This window comes from Helicoverpa zea, chromosome 26 (genome assembly GCF_022581195.2).
Source record: "Helicoverpa zea isolate HzStark_Cry1AcR chromosome 26, ilHelZeax1.1, whole genome shotgun sequence".
NCBI lineage: Eukaryota > Metazoa > Arthropoda > Insecta > Lepidoptera > Noctuidae > Helicoverpa > Helicoverpa zea.
This window is the reverse complement of record NC_061477.1, coordinates 368,232-392,103: the sequence shown is the minus strand read 5'-3', so window position 1 is coordinate 392,103 and position 23,872 is coordinate 368,232. Positions and strand designations below refer to the sequence as shown.

Below are 23,872 nucleotides of genomic sequence, written 5' to 3'. Positions count from 1 at the left end.
TATAAATGTGAAAGTTTGTGAGAATATATGGATGTATGTTTGTTATTCAATCACGCAAAAACGGCTGGACCGATTTGATTGAAATTTGTCATGTAGATAGGTGATACCCTGGATTAACACATAGGCTACTTTTTATCAACACACCACGCGGGCGAAGCCGCTGGAGGAAGCTAGTATTAATATAAGTTTTGAGGTATCATAAGGTATACTTACTATTGCTCTCGCGATACACATCTTCGCACCAGCATACTGTACGCCAAGTTCGGTGGACATTCTTGAGAACGTAAGAAACCATTAGCAGGGCGATAATAACCCGTTATGAGGCCTGCCCACGACACTCCCACCAACCCTAATATAATAAGTACCTTCAACATAACCACTACTTTACTGAACAACAATTAAATAATAATATATTAAACTCAGTGAACGCACTTATATTAGAAGGGACAGCGAACCAATGATATTCACTGTGTAAATAATATAAGCTATAAAGGAAGGAATCATTTTAAATATTTACTCATGCTAATTGCCGTTTGATACGCGTTTTGCTATTTATAGCAAAATGATTTGTTTTCACATAAATATTGAAAATGGTCCTCACTTCTATATTTTGTTGGTTTATCATAATTTTGTACCGCAATGGAATAATTAGGTACTGTAATCATTGTGCAATAGGTTTAGAAAATAAGGATCTATGCCTTATGATATAAGCACCTTATAAGCTGGTTTACGGGCTACGGGTAGTTAGAAGCCAGTAAGTCTGACACCAGTGTATTTAATGGATATTGGGGTGCCCGGGTAGCTGGGTTGAGGAGTTCAGATAGGCAGTCGCTCCTTGTAAACACTGGTACCTACTCTGCTGCATCCACATAGTTGGGAAGATGAATGAAGCTTTTTTAAAGCTGTAGGTCCTGCTTGTGATCTCTCTCCGGTCGTGTCGGATTGCCGTCCCGTCGCGCGCAGAGAGTGAAGGAATAGAAATGCTTGTATGCTGCGCAGATGACTGATCTTACCTATCTATTTTGTCACCATCAGATTCCTATTGACACAAAAAGAGATAATTTAGAAGCTACATTAACTCTGTAAATACGTCAAGTAGGTATCAGTTTATATAAAAAGAAATAAACCGGCCAAGTGCGAGTCGGACTCGCGCACCGAGGGTTCCGTACAAATGCTGTATAGATAAAAAGTGAGTTTCGCGCCAACCGTTCAGTTTAGAACAATCATAGTTATGGTAATTTCGTGAGAGTCAAAATAGTTAATATTTTTTATTTTATAATATAACTAAAATAGTAGGCCAGTACCATGTAAAAGTTATTTTATTGAAGTTATTTATATATAACATTTTATAGTCATCATTCAGAAATCTGATTGAAAATAACTAATTATGTCTTAAAGGTCATGGGGCATATCTGACCCGCTTTGTAAAAAGTGGCGGACATGAATCAAAGTCGTTTTAAATCGTGGAGAATGGTATGACGTTTCTTTGAATATAAATATTTTATTAAAATTCCATGGAGACGAATGTCCAGGATCGTTTGAAAAATATAAAAGACAAGCAGTTTCAGAGGATTGTACAGGTTGCAATTCTAGTTTTTATTGTTGCAGACATTTCATAAAGAAGGAAGGTGCCAATCCGGATGACCAGGATCTGATGAGGATCTGGAAACCCATAGAAATCGAGGGCAACTCTTGAATATTGTAGGCACGCATCGAGTCATAACCAGACATGTGAGTGTATTTTTGAGGGTACTGGTAAACTGAAGGTTTGGAGCTGATTTGATTATGGAGACTACAGAGAGTCAAGGGAACTCCCGAACGGTATGTTGCAACTACCACGTGTTTGGGCTTATTTTATTCGTATTGGCGAAGACTTTCCACAAAGATAGGTTTGACTGCCATTGTGGGATCGACAGCTAAGATCAGATATAGTTATGGGAACTCCTTTACAATTTATAACGTAACCTTGTGTTGGAGCTTATTTTATTTTAGGTGATGAGAATTCACTACTAACTTGGGTTAAAGCAGCCATTGCAGGAATGGAATCTTTTATTTTTGATGGATTAATCACCTAAAGAGCCCCAGTTTCAGGTTTTTTTCGAAACCGCCTGACGACTTGTAGCTGTCGAATTGTAACAACGACTTCTAGAGAGTAGGATTCGGGGCTGCTGGCTTTACGTTTCTAGAGCCTTGACAAAAGTGTAATTCTGTCCCTTTCTTTGTTTTATAAAGTCGGCATTATTTTATTTTGTAGCATTTTACAAACAAATCCAACTTCAAACATATAAAAAAGCAACAAGAAAACAAAAGCAAGAAAGAAATAAAAAAGATGTTAGGTGCATCGGTCTAGAAGTCGGTGTCTAGAGGATGCATCTATATTTATTTAACCACCGAGATCTAGACCGATGCATATAAACAGTTTTCTTGTTAATAATAATAATAATTTCATTTATTTGCATAAAATGTGGTACAAGAGTTGGTACAAAATTTAATTAAAGTGCTAGACACATTCCGCAGTTATAAAACAGCATGCAAATATTGAGAGAGAAAAAAAGAAAACACAGACTAAATCTATCAGTTGTAACACTCACACAAAAGAAACACAATACTTAAAATAAGAGTAGTTACTAAGAGTAGTTACAATGCATTTCTAAAATGATAGGATTGAGTCGAAAATTTTCTTATAAACTCCTCTACAGAATAGAAGCTCTCTTCTATTAGCCACGTTCGTAGAGACCTACAGAATTTCTCATATGGCAATTCGATTATCTTCTGAGGCAGAGAGTTAAAGATAAGCGGCGCCATGTACACGCAACTTCGTCTGCACATTTCCAGCCGTGGATTTGGCATTTTTAAATAAGAATGAGTGACTTTGCGCTTGTTTGTATTATTTTTACGTTCAAACAATTCAATATTGGATTTAACGAATTTGGCCACTTCATAAATGTACATGCTAGGGACAGTTAATATTTTTTCTTGTTTGAAAATGGGCCTGCAAGAGTCTGACCATTTAGCATTAAAGATAGCGCGAATACATTTCTTCTGTGCAATAAAAACACGCATAAGATCTGCTGTATACCCCCATATCACTATGCCATATCGTATAATGGAGCACACGTAGGCATGGTACACCATTAAAGATGTGTGTTTCGAAGAAGAATCTTTGATTCTTTTTATAGCAAAAACAGATTTATTAATTTTTTTACAGATGTTATCGATATGATCTTTCCATATAAGGTGTTCGTTTACTGTAATCCCAAGAAACTTAATGTTTTTGACCTGTTCGATGGGTGTATTATTACAAGTGATGTCTAATTGTTTCGATTTGCTTTTATGTGACCTAAAATTAATTATTTTCGTTTTATCTAAGTTTATTTTTAATGCATTTATATCGAGCCATTCAGTAATCTCTTTTAGTAGTTTATGTATTTCCTCTTTATAGTTTTTTTCATTATCACACCGTATAATTACTGAGGTATCATCCGCAAATAAAACACATTCGTGGTTGTAGACCACCTGGGGAAAATCATTAACGTAGATGAGGAATAATAAAGGACCTAAAATGCTTCCTTGTGGTACTCCAAAATGGTTAAATCTGGGATTGGAATCGAAATTTTCGAGAGTATTGGTTTTGCTATTAAATTTAGTTACACGAGTTATTTGTGTTCTGCCTGTTAGGTACGATTTAAACCAATCTAACGCTATACCTCTCACACCATATTTTTCTAACTTGCTTATGAGTCTAGTATGATCAACAACATCAAATGCCTTACTTAAGTCTAGAAAGAGAACGCTAGGAGAAATTTTATGATTTATGCTGTTTATTATTGAATTTATCAGATTAAATGTTGCCAACTGGGTAGATTTACCTTTTCTGAACCCAAATTGTTCTTTGGCAAGTACATCGGTCTTATTTAGAAAATTAATTAGCCTCTTATAAACGATTTTTTCGAAAATTTTTGACAAAATAGGGATTAGGGCGATAGGTCGGTAGTTATTTTTATCTGTTTTTGCATTTTTCTTATGCAGAGGTTTAATTATGGAAAGCTTAAGTTTTTCCGGAAAACAACCCTGTTCTAATGATAGGTTAATAATATGAGATAAAGGATGTGCTATGAAGTGTGATATTAGTTTAATGAGCTCTGTAGTAATACTGTCGTAACCTGAAGATTTTGTATTTTTCAAAGATTTTATTGTACTGTTAATTTCTATGGCATTAGTTGGTTCAAGAAAAATGCTTCGATCATTAGTGTTAATATTCTGGGTATCATTATGTTTCGAGGTAATATTATTTTCAACAGTGTCTATAAAGAAATTATTAAATATGTTAGCAATATCCGAGCCAGACGTACTTAGAATATTATTGTCGTCAGTAAGCCCTTCAATGTATTCCTTTGAAGTTTCGTTACCCATAGTGCGTTTTACTACATCCCACGTCGCTTTACCTTTATTGTTAGAGTTAGTGATATGTTTTTGATTACATGAAGACTGTAAATTTATTAATACACTTTTTTAGAATATTTGAGTACTTTTTAAAGCTTTCTTTATTTTCATCTGATCTATTGTTGTAATACTTGTATCTTAACAACCTTTTTGTTTTAGAACTTATCTTAAGTCCTTTCGTGATCCATTTCAGCTTAGACGTTTTACGATTTACCTTAATTTTCATGACTGGAAAGCATAACTTGTAGAATAATGTTAATAAGTCATGGAAACTATTAAAAGCATCGTTAGCAAGCGGGGAGTCATAGACTTCGGAGAAGGATATGCTGCCTATACAGTCTATAAATTTATTAATGTTTTCTTTGCTAAGATCATGTTTATTAACGAAGTAATGACTAGTAAAGTTCTTTTTTAGATACTTAAATTCGATAACTTGAGCTGTGTTATGATCCGATAGGCAAAGATTGTGTGTTTTTCCAACTGCGTCAGGAATATTACTTAGAATATTATCAATGCAAGTATTTAACCTAGTAGAAGTATGAATATGGCGTTTTAGACCATAGTTAGAGATAAGTTCATCAAATGTTATAGCATTGCTATCTTTTAGATGAAAGTTTATATTAAAATCACCGGCTATTACGATTCGGCACTTTTTGAGTTCAACCTTTTGTAGCAGTTTATCGAAGTTTTCAAAGAAAATATTTATATTCGAATTTGGTGTCCTATACACACAAAGGACAATGAGACGTAATTGTTTTATTTCTGTACCACATACCTCAAAATGCTTTTCGATGCTCATGTCTTTTACTTCTTTTAGTTCAGTACATTGAAATGTGTCTTTACAAAGTATACAAGTTCCACCTCGACTTTTATCTAGACGTGAATAAATAGCACACATTCGATAATTGTTTAAGACCATATAATTATCATAACCTCTCTTTATAAAGTGTTCACTTAGACATATCACATCAACATATGTTCCTAACTCACACATATCTTGAATAGCAAGTTCTAAATCATGAATTTTATTTAATGCTCCAGCGATGTTTTGGTGGAGTATAGAAAAAGTATTCGTATAGATATCATTAGTCACGAAATAAATTATTTTTGCCGCTATCGATATCCGGGACATGCGAAGGTGGCTTGTTAGTTTTGTCAATCACTTGAAAGTAATAGGGGATTGTGCCTCTGCGTGGTTGCTGTGTACATTGCGTTTTCTGATTAATGTTACGAGATTTTTGAAAGAAATAGGGTGTATCCTTGACAGTGTATGACTTTTTAACAATTGGAGCAACTTTGGTAGGTTTTTTGTTGAAAGATAAGAAGCTTTTATTATATTGGTCTATATTTATTTTGTGTATTATTTGTTTGACAATACTGAAATTATTTTTAGCTTCGATGAATGAAAAGTTATTGAAATTTTGTGCTAAAAGTTTAAGATTGTAGTTTAGTTTACCTTCGTTTAGAAATGCATTGTACAGTACGTTAACTACATATACATGGCACTTATTCAGTGCTTTGAGAGCTAAGGACATTTCCATAAGAAACTTAAACGGATTAGAGTCATTACTTCCGGTCATGATAACGACACTGTCATTTGCCGTTAATTCTTTGGCTAACAAATTACAACTGGATAAGACTTCCTCAGTGGGGGCATCAGGTTTTCTGATCCCTGAGATTTTATAATCCTTAAGGATAAGTTTAGATTTGTTACGTATTAATAAATCAACGATGCCTTCGCCTTGATTATCAGATAACAGTATTATATTTCCAGTTTCTGGTTTAGGTTGTGAAATACTCGTGTTATGTTTCGCCGTTTCACACTCTGTGTTTATTTGAGTTGTTTTAAGATCGTTAAATGGTTGGCTTTCGCTGGTTATCTTCAATTGTTTATCTTCGATATTTGGCTTCTCAATGTTATTTTCGATACAAGGATGCTTAAACACCTTAGGTGTTTGAAAATCAAGACTCAAGTCCAGTTTTCTTGAAGAGACGTTTGCTCTATTAATTAAATGTCTGTTACCTTTGGCGCTGCAAGTTAAAGAGCATGGATTCCTAGAGGAACTGATACTTGATATATACATATTTTTGAATTGACTGGTTTTTTGTTTTTCTTCATTTAGTTTCTGCTTTAGCGAATTATTTTCTTCATTCAATGCTTCTATTTCTAAATGAGCACTTAGCAGCTGTTCCTTAAGGTTTATTATCATATTTTGTAGTTCATTATATTCTTCACTCTTTAGATGCGTCGATAAGTCTAACATGCTTTTCACACTTCGACATGATGCTAGGCTGTCTAAAGATTCCATCGAAAGAGATCGATTCAAATTCTTTCTCCGAAATGTAACGTTGTTATTATTACTCATTTTGAATTATTTTTCGGATCTGGCCGTTATAATATCTTTATGAAGATAAATAAACTCACAAAATATCCTTCGGCTGGGATCGATCCAGGGTCGCCGACAATGGCAGGTTAAACGCAGCGTAATCGGGCTAAGCGGTCGTTCTTCAAAATTGCCAAATAGGCTATATGATGTATTCTTGTAGTAAAGTATTTATTGTTTACCAATAGATGGCTCTGCAAAACGGCCTTAATTATATTTTGTAGTTTGTGAGAATGGTAACACTCAATTGTAACTGTCAAAATAGTTCATTCAATTATTGCATTGGTAACACTGATCGTTTGTATTGTCTATTGTGGTTGATAAGTATTTTGAACGAAATTTAAAAAATGTAAACAAATAACGGCAAAGCAATTTAAGTAGAAAATCAAAAGTTATTATGAATCCATCGGTTTTAATTGTTCGTGGTGGTAAAAATATCGTAATTTACGATATTATTCACAAGATATCACTGAGAATAATTACCAAATTGCAGTATTGTTTATATTTTAGTCCACTTTGCACTAATCACGAGTAAGTTTTTTAGTTTTTCACTTTTCTCGTTATATCGTTCGTAGTAGCACTCACAAACATTAGACACTGATAATTATACTTAAATCTATGTATTAACATCAAAATTTGTACTGTTTTTATCTTTGTAATATTTTTAAACACTATAAATATACGGAGCTAATATTAACGTGACGGCAGCGCCATCTTTATTCTAGTTGTTGTTTTAGAAGTTGTTTTTTTTTTTTTGTAAAAAGTTTTTATTCTTATAACTTTTGTGAAAAGTTCTCGTCAATACGAATAATATAAGCCCAAACACGACGTAACTAAAACATACTGTTGAGGAGTTCTCTCGACTTTCTCACGTCTCCATCATCAGGTAAGCTCTACTTCACCTTCACTGTTTGATAGTATCACCAGACATACATCTGAGAATGCCTACAATTTCTGATAGTTGCCCTCGATTTCTCAGGATTTCCATCATCAGATCCTGACCTGATGACAATGGAAATAAACGGCGAGTATACTCTTTCACTACAAAGAAATAATTTCTCAATTCCGTCAAACTTGGTCGTTTAAATTCCCCATTGAAATGAGGAAAATATTTAATGTTTACACCTGATTTTCTCTAGATTCCCATGGTTCACATTGATGCTACTAATGCCATAGTAAATCAGAGCCTTTATCATTATACTGTGCTATATTTCCTTCGTATCCGCCGTGGGTATGGTTTTCATACTAAGGTGCCCAATGACCTTTGAATGATTTAAAATTTTTCACAGTTTAGAGGCCATTATATTTAAGAAGTGTTTGATATGAATTTCACTTTTTATTCAAAACGTTAATATCTCTACGCGTTCATGTGAAAAAGGGTAGGTAGTAAGTTTATAATTATTAAAATAAACCGGCCAAGTGCGAGTCGGACTCGCGCACCGAGGGTTCCGTACAAATCCTGGTTAGATAAAAAGTGAGTCTCGCGCCAACCGTTCAGTTTAGAACAATCATAGTTATGGTAATTTCGTGAGAGTCAAAATAGCTAATATTTTTTATTTTATAATATAACTAAAATAGTAGGCCAGTACCTTGTAAAAGTTATTTTATTAAAGTTATTTATATACAACATTTTATAGTCATCATTCAGAAATCTGATTGAAAATAACTAATTATGTCTTAAAGGTCATTGGGCATATCTGACCCGCTTTGTAAAAAGTGGCGGACATGAATCAAAGTAGTTTTAAATCGTGGAGAATGGTATGACGTTTCTTTGAATGTCCAGGATCGTTTGAAAAATATAATAGACAAGCAGTTTCAGAGGATTTTACAGGTTGCAATGCTAGTTTTTATTGTTAAAGACTTTTCATAAAGAAAGGATCTGGAAACCCTGAGTAATCGAGGGCAACTCTTGAATATTGTAGTCACGCATCGAGTCAAAACCAGACATGTGAGTGTATTTTTGAGGGTACTTGTAAACAGTGAAGGTTTGGAGCTGATTTGATTATGGAGACTACAGAGAGTCGAGGGAACTCCTGAACGGTATGTTGCAACTACCACGTGTTTGGGCTTATTTTATTCGTATTGGCGAAGACTTTCCACATAGATAGGTTTAACTGCCATTGTGGGATCGATAGCAAAGATCAGATATAGTTATGGGAACTCCTTTACAATTTATAACGTAACCTTGTGTTGGAGCTTATTTTATTTTAGGTGATGAGAATTCACTACTAATGGGATCTATTATTTTTTTAAACATGCATAGAGTTCTCTCGACTTTCTCACGTCTCCATCATCAGGTAAGCTCTAAACTTTCACTGTTTGATAGTATCACCAGACATACATCTGAGAATCAAGTTTTAATCCTATGCATGCCTACAATTTTTTATAGTTGCCCTCGATTTCTCAGGATTTCCATCATCAGATCCTGACCTGATGACAATGGAAATAAACGGCGAGTATACTCTTTCACTACAAAGAAATGATTTCTCAAATCCGTCAAATTTGGTCGTTTAAATTCCCCATTGAAATGAGGAAAATATTTGATGTTTACACCTGATTTTCTCTAGATTCTCACGGTTCACATAGATGCGACTAATGCCATAGTAAATCAGAGCCTTTATCATTATACTGTGCTATATTTCGTTCGTATCCGCCGTGGGTATGGTTTTCATACTAAGGTGCCCAATGACCTTTGAATGATTTAAAATTTTTCATAGTTTAGTGGCAATTATATTTAAGAAGTGTTTGATATGAATTTCAACTTTAATATCTCTACGCGTTCATGTAAAAAAGGGTAGTTAGTAAGTTTATAATTATTAAAAAAATATTTTATGTCGTGTAAGCAAAAATAATATTTTAATATTTTATGTAACTTCAAATTTATCATTTTCGCAATTTTTCCTTTATCTGTACTATATAACGCTGCTTCGTGGCGAATTTCAAGATTCTGAGTTCACGGGAAGTACCTTGTAGGTTTTGATTCCCTAGCGTGTGACAGAAATTCGTCTAAGGTGTCGGTATAACTGCTGTATCTTTTGATCGCGTTAACTTAGAAGTTTGTTTTTTTCACTGCCTAAAGGGACAATAGACTTAGGTATTTGGTATAAATTTCAATTTGATACCTTTATTCGTTCGTGAGAAATAAGGTAGTAAGTTTCATTTTATTAAAATATATTTTTTTATATTATATAACTAAAAAAATGAGATTTTCGTAATTTTTCCTATATTTGCATTATATGACAATACTTCATGCCAAATTTCAAGACTCTGAGTTTACGGGAAGTACCCTGTAGGTTTTGATTCCTTTGCGAGTGTCGAGAATTTGTTGAAAATATCGACATAATCGGTTGTATCTTTTGATTGGCTTGGCTTAGAAGCTTGATATTTTCACAGCTTAAAGGGACAACAGACCTGAGCATTTCATGTGAATTTCATCTTGATACGTCCACGCGTTCTTGAGATAAAGGGTCTTGACAGACAGACAGACAGACAGACAGACAGACAGACAGACAGACAGACAGACGGACAACAAAGTGATCCTATAAGGGTTCCGTTTTTTCCTTTTGAGGTACGGAACCCTAAAAATATTTTATGTCATGTAAGCAAAAATAATATTTTAATATTTTATGTAACTTCAAATTTATCATTTTCGCAATTTTTCCTTTATCTGTACTATATAACGTTGCTTCGTGCCGAATTTTAAGATTCTGAGTTCACGGGAAGTACCTTGTAGGTTTTGATTCCCTAGCGTGTGACGGAAATTCGTCTAAGGTGTCGGTAAAACTGCTGTATCTTTTGATCGCGTTAACTTAGAAGTTTGATTTTTTCATTGCTTAAAGGGACAATAGACCTAGGTATTTGGTATAAATTTCAATTTGGTACCTTTATTCGTTCGTGAGAAATAAGGTAGTAAGTTTCATTTTATTAAAATATTTTTTTTATATTATATAACAAAAAAAATGAGATTTTCGCAATTTTTCCTATATTTGCATTATATAACAATGCTTCATGCCAAATTTCAAGATTCTGAGTTTACGGGAAGTACCCTGTAGGTTTTGATTCCTTTGCGAGTGTCGAGAATTTGTTGAAAATATCGACATAATCGGTTGTATCTTTTGATTGGCTTGGCTTAGAAGCTTGATATTTTCACAGCCTAAAGGGACAATAGACCCGAGTATTTCATGTGAATTTCAGCAAGATACGTCCACGCGTTCTTAAGATAAAGGGTCTTGACAGACAGACAGACAGACAGACAGACAGACAGACAGACGGATAACAAAGTGATCCTATAAGGGTTCCGTTTTTTCCTTTCGAGGTACGGAACCCTAAAAACAATTATGATTAAAATAAAGTAAGTAGATATTCCCACAATAACAGTTCCGTTCCGTTCCGTTTATTTAACAGGGCAAACGGTCAAATTATGCTTATTCAGTAATGAACAGGAATAATGCTACTCACAATTACTAAGTAATATGAGTGGATATTCCTCAAAATAAATCAATTGTTAAACAGTCATAACATTAGTCATTTCAAATTAGTAACTATTTTTTAATTGACGACATGTTCCCTAAGCCCATAGTAACTAAGTTATTATTCTCTAAATTGACCTCTGACACTAAACGTAGGTCCTTCCTAGTATTCAAATTTTATAAACTTGTTTGAATATAACCCTTAAATCGTATCTCATATAAAACAATATATCATAAATACAAAAAACCATTAAAATTAACAAAACGAAATTCTCAAAGAATCCTAGATGATATCCTGTTCCAGATTTTTTATGAATTCTGAATAAGCATAATTTGACCGTTTGCCCTGTTAAATAAACGGAACGGAACGGAACTGTTATTGTGGGAATATCTACTTACTTTATTTTAATCATAATTGTTTTTTCTTTTTATATAAACTGATACCTACTTGACGTATTTACAGAGTTAATGTAGCTTCTAAATTATCTCTTTTTGTGTCAATAGGAATCTGATGGTGACAAAATAGATAGGTAAGATCAGTCATCTGCGCAGCATACAAGCATTTCTATTCCTTCACTCTCATAGCCCGATGGGACGGCAATCCGACACTCGCGGAGAGAGATCAGGCGCAGGACCGACATTTACGTGCTCTCCGATGTAAGGGTCCAACTTCCAGACTCCGGGTTGCTTTGTAAATTCTTTATAAGTGTGGTTTGAGTGACGGCTATTTAGAACTTTGGACAAAAAAGTAGTACTGTCACTGAATTTGGTAATGTAGCCAGCATTTGCGCATGATACCCATTGATCGCGGTACAATGATTAATTTTATCATGTTATTTCCTTTTATAATAATTATTCTGTTTGAAATATATATCTGTAAATAGTATATTTTTTTGAGGTAAAACATACTCAAATATGATCGCTAGACAAAATGGTCAAGTGCGAGTAGACTCATTTGAATACAGTTCCGTACATCTATGTCTACCTATATTTCATATACCTACGGATTGTAAGCTGAATATTTCAGAGAAAGATTAAACATTTTTGAAACGTTTGAAACTTTTCTAAGATTCTATGTACTTTCTAAACATATCCTGGACACCAATGACTGTGTTTCGGAGAGCACGTTTTAGTAGGCCCCGGCTGTCATTGAACATCCTTGGCAGTCGTTACGGTTAGTCAGAAGCCAGTAAGTCTGACACCACTCTTGCCAAGGGGTACACGGTTGCCCGGGTAACTGGGTTGAGGAGGTCAGATAGGCAGTCGCCTCTTGTAAAACACCGGTACTTAGCTGCATACGGTGAGAAGCCCACCCCAACTTAGTTGGGAAAAGGCTGCGAACATGATGAAGTTATCCAACAAAAAATATTGCATTGATTATAATCAATACTATAAAAGGGTTATATGCTTGTAGCGTTGCGAGGAAATGGAACCCTTTTATATACTAAAACTGTACACGTCATTTACACATTGACCATAAATGTATATAAATAAAGCAACAAATTGTGCGGTTGTTTATTGTTCAAAGTTGAAGCGTGTCGTCATGAGGTCCAAGGTTTACTTCGCGTTCCTGCTTCTCATTTTAGGAGTAGCTTTTACTGCTGCAAATTCTATCAGAGCGAATATTAAATGTCCAGGTGGGAGGGAACCAACGCTCTCGGGAAGATGTCCATTTGAACCGTGAGTATAACAAAATAATATCCAAGTAATCGTGCTAACACAATTTTTCATTTATTTTGAGGCACGCTCCCATTCGACAGTGATGCGATAAAAATTTTGACACCTTTTGTATGTAGGAGGATGTTTTAGTAAATAATTTATTTCCCTGTATGTTAGTAAGTATATATTTTTTTGGGAATTTGTTTTGTAACATCCATTACCTACTTTGGTTGACCAACAATTTGGTATCTGTTAGATTTTAAATTCGCAACATTGATTCTGTAACTTTATAAAGTATTTCTAACTATGACTAGTGTTTTTATCAATATTTTTCCTAAAGGAAAATTGTTAATATCCTGTTTTGAAATATTAATGTTAGTAACCATCATAACAATGAATTTGTTTGTAAATCTTCCTTAGTAAAGCTTGTGGCACATTATAGCAGCACGCTGACTGCTCGCCGTTGGATTTTTCATATTGACATTACGAAATATATTATAATATACACGATTTAATGCTCTAAATTGAATGACAACTTAAATGCTGGTGTGGAGCCGTGCTGTTGCGGTGCCGCTATAATGTACCATAACCTTAAGTCTTACTTACCTATACAATGTATCTTGTTAGTAATAAATAACCATTGAGTTATAATGTACAAATAACCATTTAATTTATTTTCAGAGAAAGCTTTGACGACGATTACTACTAAGGGATGAAAATCACACAAGTAAGACACATGGTACCTATCCGCTGAAGACAACGGCAGTGAAACTATAGAATAACTTGTAAACATGTGTCATTACCAAATTGTCAATAAAAAGTTATGTCGCAGTAAAACAGCATTTTCATTTTGATCTAAACCTGTAAGAGTCCCTTCACAACTATTAGTAGCTAATGATTGTGTGATGTGCAGTGATTTTATTCTGTGGTAGCTACTTTGCAAATCCGGATAAAAAGTAGCCTATAGCCTATATCCTCGATAAATGAACCATTTGATACTGAAATTATTTTTCAAATCTTTTCTTTAGATCCTGAGATTATCACATTCAAATAAACAAAGAAACAAATTCTTCAGTTTTATACAATAGAATAGAATAAAGATTTCAGTTATCGATTTTTCTATATTTTCATATATTATCCAAGGTAACAAAAATGAACGTAGGATGGTTTGATGCATCATCGGCTAAATAGTACGGAACTTCTTTTCCTAATTGTCATGGCGACAGATTGAAATCCTTATTCCTTACTAAGTGACATGGTAAATGTGAAAGTAATTGTCTATCCGTCGTGCTTCGCCTACAAAACTCACCTATACGAGATCGGACAGACTACTTGGTCTTCGGGTCTCCGCTTACAGACTGGGTTTTGCCGATGTACCTACGTTTTTTTATAAGATGGCAATTATAACTTTTGGGCATTCGTGATCATATGAGATCATTAGAGAAACAAGAAAAAAAAATCAAATGGGTTGGTAATCGAGGGATATATTATGTGCTAGTCTGTAAGCAAAAAAAAAACACTAACATCCGAATTGAGAACCTCCTCCTTTTTGTGAAGTCGGTTAAAAATAGAAAAAAAATGATGAAATTGCAAAACAAACGATTATATAACTTTACAAAATACATAGTACATATTTTATTGAATGGGAAACAACTGAAAATTAAATGAAGTTGCTAAACCTGTGACCCTTAACCAAAATTTTATTTGTATGCACAAAAAAGTTGTCAGTATTTAATGTAATTACCGATGTAAAAAAACTCGAATAAGTAGGTAAGTATCTGTGATACATATAGCAATTGAATGCAGTGCTTACAAGAAATATTTTTTGTTTTGGGTAGAATTAGAGCATGTTTTTGAGTAGGTTCGGATAAGAATGAAAATGCACTCGTAGGTACCGCAACATGACAATTTATTGACAAACAAGCGTGACTACAGGTTTAAAAGACAGTGATTCTTATTAGTCCGCGTTTTAGATTGGCCAAAAATATTGGACACGCATTTTTTAAAAATGTTAATGTTAAATGTTAATGTTAATGTTAAATGTTTGTTAAAATGTTTTTCCAACTTATTCAGTTGCTTTATTCCTGTTGTCAGGATACATATCATCATAATATTCGTTGCTGAAAAGAAAAGAAAACAGAAATAAATATACAATGTGATAATTTTAGTTATACAATTGCTTCACACATAAAGGACCATTGGCAAAAATGTATGAAGCCTGGGCTCACCCACCAACAGAGATGAGACCACTTTGAATATACTTGTAAAGCACTAAATATAAAGATTTAAACTCATTTTTGCGAAGAATCCATGGGGTTATTTTGCTATAAATATTTTTCTCCGACCTAATAAACTAATATTCTGCAAAAAGTAGTGCTGTTATGGCAGTGTAGGTTTTGTTATTGAACACCTTTAACTAGTTTTAATTCCAGGTTTAATGTATACGTAAAAAATAAAACAGCTGCTAACAGTTAAAATTATTTTTGTTAACATTTCAATCAATATCAATAATAATGTCGTCTAAATATCCTGCCGGTGGATTAAATTGTGAGTGCCTGCCTAACCCTAGATACCATATTATTGAAATGATATGAGCACAACTTCATACTGAGTGTCTACCTGTTAGACACGAGCAGTAATACTGAGCGATGGCATCTCGACCCATTTCGTTTCTGTTAACCAGTATGTATACCTACGTAATATGTAAACCTATTTAGGTGCATATCTTTTTTTTTGCCATGGAATTGAAGGTAGTGCCCATAGTAACAATTGTAGTACAAACAAAAACCTTCACAACGGCATATGCTATAACTCTGTTGGACAATGAGCTCAATTTGACTCATGGTCCTTTGAACCTTAAATCGTAACAGTAAACAGTAACTTTAGGGTTCCGTACATATAATAAGGAAACGGATTCATTTTTTGTCACTCTCGTTTTAGAGGTTATGTTTCGGAAGCTAGGGAGTAAAGCTTTTTTATCTACAAACGTTTTTCTGCCGGAAAAATATACATTAATACATCATTACATACATGGGCACTGCGGTCAGTTTCATCAAATTTTTTGAGTGCACGACAAATGCGCGGTTTAATAAAAATACTCAAAAAAATGTGCCGTTAACAAGAGTTGTTCTTAGTGCTGAGAAATATGAGAAACCGAGTTTAAAATTTCAGAAATAAAGACATTATAAGCACTTCAAAGTACGGAACTCTGTCCTAGCGACGTCTGCTCACACTTGACCTATTTAATTAATATCTGGATCTAATTTTAGGAACCAAATGTTATTTTCCTCAAAATAATAAATTCTTAATTAAGGAAAACTTTAATCAGTTATTTACTGGGACTTGTATATTCATTATTAAATAGGTTGTTATTCTAAACTTAAAATAATTTCTGTGTTCTGTAGGTACACATGAACGGCAGCAAATAGTCTTCAGAGCGTTAATTCCTGAGATTAGCAATTTCAAAGAAAGAAAAGCTTTATGATATTATAGCAGAAGTTTGGATTCTCATGACACTACTCTAAAGTATTTTTTTCTGACATATGGAATTTTTTGGGGTTAATAACTTCAGAAGTACCTGAAATATAACAATTTAATACAGCCGTTTTAGAATAGCTCTTAATAATTTGATAGAATCTTTGTTTTGGATAGAATCAGAGCAGGTATTTGGACAGGTTCGGAAAAAACTGAAAATGCACTTGTACCGCAACATGACAATTTATTGACAAGTTGAGATGATACGTTTTTACAAGTTATTGAATTGTTCTTCGTTGTTATCAGGATATCGGTTGTTGTTAGTGTTTATTTATCATCTTCGTCAAAATAATCGTCATAAATTTTGCTGAAAGTAAGAAAATAAAATACTTATTAATACAATTTACTTTACTTGTACACGAAGTTTTTGTAGCACAATAGTAAGCTTAATAATATTCGTGTGCGGAATGAACGATGCTGTCATACATATTAACTTTTAAAATAGGGGCAGCTGTAGTTTAGAAAAAGGTATTTGAATGGATTTGATTAGGGGAAAGTGGTTACCCTTCGTACGCTTTTTAGATTTTATTTTTTTAATTTATGATTAATAATCGAATTTATCTAGTTTATAGACCTAAGTATAACAAATATATTGTAGTTTGTTACCAAAAAGTCCGACACTATTATGTCAAAAGGTTATAGAGTTATAGTCATTTTTCTACGATAAGATATTTGTACGAACTTGCCCCACGTACGGGGTACGTTCGTACAGTAGGTGGGGTACTTTCATACGCATGGGGTAGATTCATACAGGGTAATTAAAAAGCCTATTAAAGTCGTTAAATTTTTATTAATTATTATAAAAATATGTATTTCTCAAAGAACTAACTTAATAATATTTGACTTGACTCATAGTCGATAAATCTTTCTTTAGAAAAATAACAAAACATTACATCATTCATCCTTAGTTTACTTATTGATACAATCAGTCTAAATGAGATCTTTACAATCACTTTCTATGAGATTGTTGTACAGTCTTTGACAATTAAAACTTAAAATAGGTAATCATACATTTTGATTGTTACTTTTGAAGTAATTGCACATTATAATTATTTAAATTAACTGCAAAAGTAAAAAGTCTAGCCATTCTAGCTGTACAACCCTGTTCCAGCCCAGTTTTGGATCAGGGAGGATCATGGCGACTTCACTGATATACAGAGTGTGTATGTCTTCTATAACAGGGAAAAAGAATGACCATGATGATCCCGGTTTCTTCCCAACGTACGTGTACCCTTTTAGTACGCGTGCCCTTTTTTTATATTTTCGCACCATGATTCTGCAATAAAATATTAATGGTAAGGCTTATTTAATAAACATATTTCATTTTGTTAGAAGAACAATACTTTATAAAAGGAAAGACAATATGTTATTGTGCTTTTTGCCTGGTATTTTAAAAGTTTACCATATTTTATTTCATAAAAAACTTCGTATTCATACATTCGTACGCGTACGAATGTGCCCCCTGTTTGGCTGTACGAAAGCACCCCCCCATACCTTGCACAAAATTAAAGTACAACTTTATACAAATTCTAATTTAGTTTGAGAAATATAACAATTAAAGCTCAAAATAAACAATATTAACATTAATTAATAATCACCATATTGTCAAAAACATAACAATTCTACTTACAATTGCGAATTACACCTAAGGAAAAAATTTACTCACCGCGCGCGAAAACACGTTACGTCTTGTCAGCCGATACACTGTGGTGCGACTGCCGCGCCACTCCGCTAACAATATGGCGGCCGGTATGTCTATGCACACAACCAAAGGCGTGTGTGTGTGCCGTTTAGTTTTTCTGCTATACTAACTGCACGAATGTGCCCCACGTACGAATGGTGACCACTTTCCCCTATGGGACGACAATCCGACACCACCGGAGAGAGATCAGGCGTAGGACATCCTCTCATCATGTGTGTCAATCAACCAACTTCCAGACGACAGGCTACTTTGTGAAAGAACCCGAGACCTCGAGCAAAACAAACGAGGCAGGAATATTCATTATATATTTTTTAAATTATAAAACAACCAGTGTTGCCACGAGGTGGCCCGGGTAACTCGGATCAGAAGGTCTGATAGGCAGTCGCTTATAAAAACATTGATATTCAGCTGCATATGGTTAGACTGGAAGCCGAGCCCAACATTGGGACAAGGCTAGACAGATGACGCCTGAGTCGAAAAGGTATCTTAAAGCCCCGATGGTAAACATCTCTTTAGCAATATTGATGCTTTTCGAGCGAGAGCTTGTCAACATGCTGTTATCAAGTCTGCAACACACAATGTTGCCAGGAACATGTTGACAACAACTTCGCAACACGTTGATTCTACTTTGTTGTCAAACAAACGTTTACTACCGGGGCTTTAAGATGACATTAAAAATCTTAGCAGTACTTACGGGAAAGGTGTTGTCGGTGGACAAACGCCGCCCGCAGTTGGAGGTTTTCCACCAGGACACAAGGGGTCTGATATTTCTCCCGGAGCCGCCCAAGTCAGACCCACAGCCAACATCAGAAATACAAAGAATAGCCTCGACCACAGCATGATGTCAAAGATAGAAAGAAAGAAAGATGCGTACTTAATGCCTTAGTATTGAACACTGAAGTTGAGCTAAGTTACCGGTCTTTATATACCCGGCATAAAGTACTTACATGTATTATGATAACGATAATGTTGCTTAAAACGCAGTAGCTTTAGGGTTCCATAGGGATAAGCAGAAAACGGAATCATTTAAGTACAAGCGATGAGACACCCTATTACTAACCTATTTTACATACTCGGTTTAATTAGTTTAACGCCACCATAGTGGCGGTAAGTCTCCTCTTTCCCCGTGACGCAGGTCCTCACCGGACACGGTTGTTTGGGGAGGTACCTGCATCGAATCAGTCGTGAGGAGGCGCCCGGGTGTCTCCACTGTGCGGATAGCCCCGAGGACACGGTGGACCACACAGTCCAGGAGTGCCCTGCGTGGGAAGGGCACCGCCGGATCCTCGTCGAGGCTTTGGGCGGCGGCGACCTCTCGCGTCCGGCCCTGGTTCAGGCCATGGTCCGGGGCGAGAGGGAATGGGATGCCGTCGCCTCCTTCTGCGAAGCAATCATGCTCGAGTACGAGGTGGCGGAACGTCAGAGTTCGCACCTCAGGGAGGGGTCATTTTATGATTTTTGACGTCGTTAAAAAAAAAAGTCAAAGTCAATTTTTGGTTCTAAACAGGCCGATAAGAGCTCTTTCGAAATGTCAAGCTAGTTGCACTGTTCCAAAGAGTGGGTCTCATGGAGACGAACCGACAAGAAACTCCCTACACACTCTTTTTTGTTTTAGAGAGGTTTGGAAGTTAGTGAGTTAGATTTAATTTTGAGGAATAACCTAACTATGTATTCTACGAAATTGTATAAAGATGGGAATAATAAATACCTACTCCTAAGTGGTAAGGAACTCTGTTTAGGAGACGGTTGCACATACTTAACCAATTCAATTTATATTATTGTAAGACCTGGAGTTAATTTTAGGCAACTGTTATTTTCCTCCAAATACTGAAGTCTTAATTAACGAATATTTTTATCAGTTGTTTACTACAAATTGCATGTCCTTTATTAAATAGATTGTTATTAAATAGATTGTTATTAAATAGATTGTTATTAAATAGATTGTTATTAAATAGATTGTTATTCTATACTTTGCCTAATTTAGGTTACTATTAATGTTTTTAAAACCTCAAGTTTGTATGTTTGTTTATACGCACTAATCTTAGGAACTACTCATCAGATTGGAAAACTAAATTTAGTGTTAGATTACCTATTTATTGAGGAAAGCTACGAGCTTGTTGTATCTAGGTGCACGAAGTAGGTCCCAAGGTACGCTGGCGACCGTATAAGGCTAAAGAGTTTATTTCGATGACACACTAATGCTAGAAACATCATCATCCTCCGAGCCTTTTTCCTAACTATGTTGGGGTCGGCTTCCAGTCTAACCGGATGTAGCTGAGTAGGTACTAGTGCTTTACAAGGAGCGACTGCCCTATCTGACCTCCTCAACCCAGTTACCCGGGCAACCCAATACCCTTTCGTTAGACTGGTGTCAGACTTACTGGCTTCTGACTACCCGTAACGACTGCCAAGGATGTTCAATGACAGCCGGGACCTACAGTTTAACGTGCCATCCGAAACAGTCATTGGTCTCTAAGATATAGGAGTACTTAGAAAGTTGCATTGGTACTTGCCTAACTTGATACTAGAAACATATGAAGAAAAAAAACTTTCGGTAGTTTCAATACTAACGCTGGAAGTTGCCCATTTTCATATATGTTTAAATAAGTAATTAGGCGAAAAGCCCTAGATCTATTAGGAAATAATATTATATCTTGTGATGTAAAGGAGCTACCTTAAGAGTAGTTCCATGATAACCAAGATCTAAGTAATAGGATTTGTACATAACGTATGAACGTAGACGGATATGCCTAGTGGGAGAGACAGACCAAAGAAACGATGGATGGATTGTGTAAAAGTAGATATGGTAAGAAAGAATGTTACTTACGATAGAAGAGTATGGAAGGAGAGAACATGCTGCGCCGACCCCAAATAAAATTGGGATAAGGGCAGGAGGATGCACATAACATAGGAGCAAAATTTATGCAGTTGATTCTCGCAGTTTCACCCGAGTCCTGGGTGAACTTCTTCCTGTACTCAGATATAAAATAACCTGTGCCACCAGGGGATAGTTTAGCTTCGTAACGAAAAAGATTTTTCAATCGGTTTCGGTTTCGGAGCCAAAAAAACAGTAAAAAATCATTATTTTATTAGTACAGATGACTACCCGATTTACGATTGCACGGTAGACTGCACATCATTGGTAACCGTCATGCACCTTAACTCAATAGTAATAAGTACGATTTTCCTATAAAACTGTTACCACCTGATCTGAATCTGAAGTTGACTGTACATCGTTTTGTTAGAAACTTGCTTAAAAAGCGTTATCCCAAGGTTATAGCTATGTTCATTTTCCACTAACTTCTAGAACAGTGGTTCTTAACCTTTTTGACATGAGGGACCACTTTGACCAAAGTTGTCTTGCCGGGGACCACCTCATCGGTTTACCTAAATTAGTACTCATTTCTTTATTATTTACCAAAAAAAACTGAATTTTTGGGTCAGTTCTACTCAAAGCTAAACGCATGTCGGCAGTTGTGTAGGTAAGCAAATGCAAATAAAGAAAAACTCGCCTATGTAGTTTCCAAATGCGCGAGCGAAGCGAGCGCGAAATTTTTATCGGACTTAAACCAAATATTACGTAAAATGTAGCCCAAACGTACTTAACTTTTTGTTTGTTGACAAGTTCAAACATAAGGGCATATAGTTTCTGAATACGCGAGCGAAGCGAGCGCGAAATTTTTATCGGACTTAAACCAAAAAATACGTAAAATGTAGCCCAAACGTACTTAACTTTTTGTTTGTTGACAAATGCTAAAAAAGGGGTAGAATACAGTTTCTGAATAGGCGAGCGAAGCGAGCGCGAAAATTTTATCGGACTTCAACCAAATATTACGTAAAATTTAGCCCAAACGTACTTAACTTTTTGTTTGTTGACAAATGCAAAAATAAGGGCATACAGTTTCTGAATACGCGAGCGGAGCGAGCGCGAAATTTTAATTATTTTTTAAGACTCAAAACCAAAATTACGTAAAATGTAGCCCAAACATACATTTTCATGAATGGGGGGGACTAGGTACGACACACCCGATATACGTCCATGCGAAAACCCCCGCTCGCAATTATAAGTCGATAAAAATTAAGTTAGATAACGTATAGCAACGTCGCGAAGCTAAGCTTCGCGGACCACTTGGAATGCCTCCAGGGACCACCAGTGGTCCGCGGACCACCGGTTAAGAACCACTGTTCTAGAACAATAGATAATTCCACGTGCCGCATATTTTTCTTTGTTTTTTACCTGATCAGTACGAAACCATTGGTCAAAACATTATCCAAGTCTTAATTAACACTAACTGATATTAATGTTGTTTTGCTCAAAAGCCAAATATTTAATTAACTCTATTAAAATAGATAGAAGATAAATGGTAGTCCGCACATTACAAAGATCAGGTATTCAGCCGGTATCAGACCGACTGAAAACATTGAAAACACAAAAAAAAGCTGTTGGCAACCCTCAGTTCAACTGTCGGCCGACTTTTAGTCTGCAATGTGTGTATTCTAAGGAGAAGATTTTAGGTATCTATTGAAGATGATTTTAATTTTTCGTAAAAAGTTTACCGTCAATACAGGGTTAATTTTTCAGACATATTAAGTAAGAAAAGATTATTATAATATTGGCAACATTTTACTTGTTTAATTCTAAACAAGAAATGTAGGAAAAAAAAAACAAAGAAAAAAAAAAACATTTAATTTGTTTGTAAACATTCTTGAAGTTAGATTATAATTAGATATAGTATTATTTTAAAGTTCTAGTAAAATACGATTTTTCGCCCGAAAAATTCTATTTTTTCTTCCGAAGCCGTCCCTACGATCCTCCTCCATAATTTTTCAAATTTCAAATATTTCACGATATTGGTCTTCCCTGAAAATATAACCAATTTATTATCTATACGTATTAAAGAACACGATTTTAACTAGAATCAACTTTATTTATATTTTTTGACGTTCATAAGTGCTTGTGAAGGCTTAAATGAAATAAATGATTTGACTTTGACTTTTTCTTTTATTTTCTGATATTTTCTATCTCAGATATTTTCTGCCAGCGGTTTCACCCGCATCCCGTTGGGACCTCTGCACGAACCCCGATAAAAAGTAGCCTATAGCCTTCCTCTATAAATGTGATATCTAACACTGAAATATTTTTTCAAATCGGGCCAGTAGTTCCTGAGATTAGCGCGTTCAAGCAAACAAATAAACAAACTTTAGCTTTATAATGTTAGTATAGAGATGAAAGTAAAAGACTTACGAAATGCACATTCCAAGAACATAGAATAATCCATTTGGACAATCACTGTTCTTTAAATATAGTGCAAAGCAATCTTGTCCCACTGTACAGATCAACAACAGAAATAATAAAATTTTCCACATTTTGAAAACCTTTCACAGTTCAAGTGTCTTGTATGAATAATAAGCTGGACTTTAAGCGCACCTTTATATAATAACAATAACTGAGTCACATAAAATGAAATGTATATTAATTAATAACTATTACTAAAGTAATGACGTACTTTGTCTGGTAGAGAACTGTTTACTCCTTACTTTTCAATATAATTACATACCTTTACACGATATTTACCTGGATTCTAATTAACAGCAATCATTTTGAGAGTAATTTCCGTAAAAATTGTATTCAAATCCCACTTAGGGAAAATCCAATTGAAGGTTAGTAAGAAAATATTTGA

At 34.8% G+C, this 23,872-nt stretch overlaps 4 long non-coding RNA genes across 4 annotated transcripts; 1 reads left to right on the top strand and 3 right to left on the bottom strand.

The window, feature by feature from the left end:
• Nucleotides 1–12,754: 12,754 nt before the first annotated feature.
• Nucleotides 12,755–13,792, top strand: LOC124643060. The gene is made up of 2 exons (XR_006985866.1): nucleotides 12,755–12,976; nucleotides 13,637–13,792. It is a non-coding gene; the product is annotated as an uncharacterized LOC124643060 (long non-coding RNA).
• Nucleotides 13,793–16,656: 2,864 nt separating this feature from the next.
• On the bottom strand, nucleotides 16,657–19,288 carry LOC124642992. The gene is made up of 2 exons (XR_006985852.1): nucleotides 18,886–19,288; nucleotides 16,657–16,796 (listed from the first exon to the last, which is right to left on the bottom strand). It is a non-coding gene; the product is annotated as an uncharacterized LOC124642992 (long non-coding RNA).
• LOC124643164 lies at nucleotides 17,260–18,341 on the bottom strand. The gene is made up of 2 exons (XR_006985885.1): nucleotides 18,156–18,341; nucleotides 17,260–17,765 (listed from the first exon to the last, which is right to left on the bottom strand). It is a non-coding gene; the product is annotated as an uncharacterized LOC124643164 (long non-coding RNA).
• A 3,578-nt stretch (nucleotides 19,289–22,866) lies between the features above and the next one.
• On the bottom strand, nucleotides 22,867–23,583 carry LOC124643087. Its single transcript, XR_006985870.1, has 2 exons — nucleotides 23,437–23,583; nucleotides 22,867–23,052 (listed from the first exon to the last, which is right to left on the bottom strand). It is a non-coding gene; the product is annotated as an uncharacterized LOC124643087 (long non-coding RNA).
• Nucleotides 23,584–23,872: the final 289 nt, after the last annotated feature.